The sequence below is a fragment of the Colobus angolensis genome, unplaced genomic scaffold (assembly GCF_000951035.1).
Source record: "Colobus angolensis palliatus isolate OR3802 unplaced genomic scaffold, Cang.pa_1.0 Scaffold32, whole genome shotgun sequence".
Taxonomy (NCBI): Eukaryota; Metazoa; Chordata; class Mammalia; order Primates; family Cercopithecidae; genus Colobus; species Colobus angolensis.
This window is the reverse complement of record NW_012116488.1, coordinates 81,121-83,609: the sequence shown is the minus strand read 5'-3', so window position 1 is coordinate 83,609 and position 2,489 is coordinate 81,121. Positions and strand designations below refer to the sequence as shown.

General features: G+C 65.3%; 1 protein-coding gene across 1 annotated transcript in view; it reads left to right on the top strand.

The window, feature by feature from the left end:
* The window catches only part of CRIP2 (cysteine-rich protein 2), a 7,496-nt gene that overhangs the window by 2,294 nt on the left and 2,713 nt on the right, over positions 1-2,489 (top strand).

The window sequence follows — 2,489 nt, the reverse complement described above, 5'->3', positions numbered from 1 at the left end:
CGGGGCGGGGCCGGGCGGGGCAGTATGTCCTGGGTGCCTCCCGCGCGACCCCGTGGGCCTGGGCCCTTTCTCCTGAACCCCCCGCACTCGCTGCCCCGGGAACACGTGGCCAGGAACAGTGACCCTCAGCTCCCACTCTGGCCTCCGCCGAGCTGGGCTGGGCCAGGTTTGGACTCTGTTGGGATTCAGTCCAAGCGGGGGCGACCTTGGCCTCTGCCTCCTGCTTGTCCCAACGCATTCCCTTGGCGCCAGTTCCCCCAGGAGTTTCACACGGGGGTAGGGTGGGGGCGGGTGTGACACGCGAGTCCCCGCGAACCTGAGAGGGACCTTGTGCTCAAGAAGCCCAGGTGTCCAGGACCCCTGCCCCCTCAAGGTCAGAACAGCCCTGGACGGGATGCAGGTGGTGGCGGAAGGAGGGATGTCTCACAGGGCGGCCCTCGGTCGGTAGCCCCTCCCCCAGGCGCGCTCTCCGTCTGGGCTTACTCACTCCCTGGGCCTGGATGCGCCCTTCCTACCCCCTTCCTCCTGGCTGATTCCCTGCCCAGCTTTCTCCAGGGTGGTAAGGTCCCTGCCCACCTACCCACCAGCTGCTGCACTGGGGGATAGACTTAGTGAAGCAGAAAAGAGGGCCGGGACCAGTACAGGGCCCCTGCCATGGTCGCCCCATACCCAGAATGCAGCCAGGCTGCTGGGAAGGCCGCCACTGGGCTTCCCCGGCTCACAGGCTGGAGGGGGTTGAGGGGAGGTTGTATTTTGCTGTTCCCAGAGGGGAAGGACCGGATTTGGCCTGGAGTGCTTCTGGCGTGGCTGGGAGCCGAGGGGCTTCCGGCTGCCTCGCCTGGAGCCCGCTCAGCCCTCAGTCTCTGTCCCAGTGAGGGCTGTCTCTGCAAGGCTTAGGGTGGGAGACTGTCCCCAGGGCCCTCCTGCAGTCCAGCTCCCCATGACTTTGCCCCAGGCCAGGCCAGCCTGGGGCTCTCCAGGGTCTTGGCCAGCAGTCCTGTGGACAGCCTGGAAAGGCCTTCTGCCTGCCGGGCCGGCTGAGGCTCTCAGCGGAAAACAAAGGCGCTTCAGACCCAGCTGGCTTCTGTCCTGCCTGGGAGGCACTGTGAGGGCGAGGGTCCAGAATCCTGCCCACCCTCACACCAGGCTGCCCCCGCAACTTATACCTGAGTAGAACCCAGGCTGGCATGTCAGAGCACATTGAGGATGCCGCCCCAGAGCCCATGCAGCCAGGGTGGGCAGCTGGTTTTCTTCTGAGCCATTAGACCCAATCGATTCTCTGTTCCCTACTCGGACCCGTAATGTGTGGCCATCGACCCACCCAGTGGGTCTGAGGGCCAGTTCCCTGCCCCCACTTGGCCCACGTCCCAGAGCTGGCCAGAGCGGGGTGCTGGCAGCCCTGGGCTGCAGCTGCCACAGCCGATAGCCATCGAGACTTCCTTGCTGCTGCTGGGACATGCCTGCCCACTGTGCAGCCAGCCACTGCCTGCCCTGGGGTGTCCCAGCTTCCTGAGTGAAGTGGTTCTGGGCAGAGGGCTCTAAGCTGGTGCAGCCTTGTGGTTGGGCTGGTGTCCTGGAGGTTGGCCCTGGCCGTGCCCAGAGGGTTGTGCCAGGGCCATGGAGAGCCAGCATTCACGGCCCTCTACCTAGTAGGCCACCTGGGGGATCCCATTTCACTGCCAGGAGCAGCACCCATGGACCTCTCAGAGTGGGCTTCACCCTAGCCAGGTGCCCTCCCCGATATCTGCCAGACAAAGGGCGCTGGGCCACTTGCTGAGAAGTGGGGCCAGGAGAGCCACTGGTCCTTGGCCGCCTGACGGGCTTGGCCGGATTCTGCCAGACAGGGTGGGCTCAGCCTGCATGCTCCCTCCCCCCAGGGCCTGCAGCTTGTCCCCTTCCCTTCAGAATTCCGGCTCTGCTGGGCCCTTCCTGACCCTTCCCACCTCTTCCTGCCTGGCTCCCTGGGGAGGCCCCTGCTTCCGTCCACCGGGAAGCGGCCGAGTAGCCCTAGTGCGGGGGTGGGAGGCAGCGGCGGAGGGTCCCTGACCCTCAGCAGCTGGCCTCAGATCTTCCATGCCAGTGGCAGCCAGGGGCATTAGGGTGGGGGAAGAACTCAGTGTTTAGGACGAGGAATCCACAGACAGATGTGGGTCCCGCCTGGAGGCCCCACGGGGACGGGGACGGGGCCTGGCCTTCCCACGAGGGAGCTGGAGGCTCTGGGGCCGCACCTTTGACTCAGCAGCAGGGCACTGCCAGCCCCATCAGGGCCCAACTGGTGGGGATCAGGGGCATGTCAGTGCGAGGTACGTGTGAGAGGGAGAGCACATGTGTGGAGGAAGCAGGTGCACTGGAGAGGCAGGTGTGTGAGTGTAAGAGAAGTGTTTGAGGGAATGACAGGTCGAGGAGAGGCATGTGTGTGGAGGGGAGGCAGGTGTGTGGGGTGAAGCGAGTATGTGGGGGGAAGGTGTGTGGGGGAAGTGGGTGTGGGG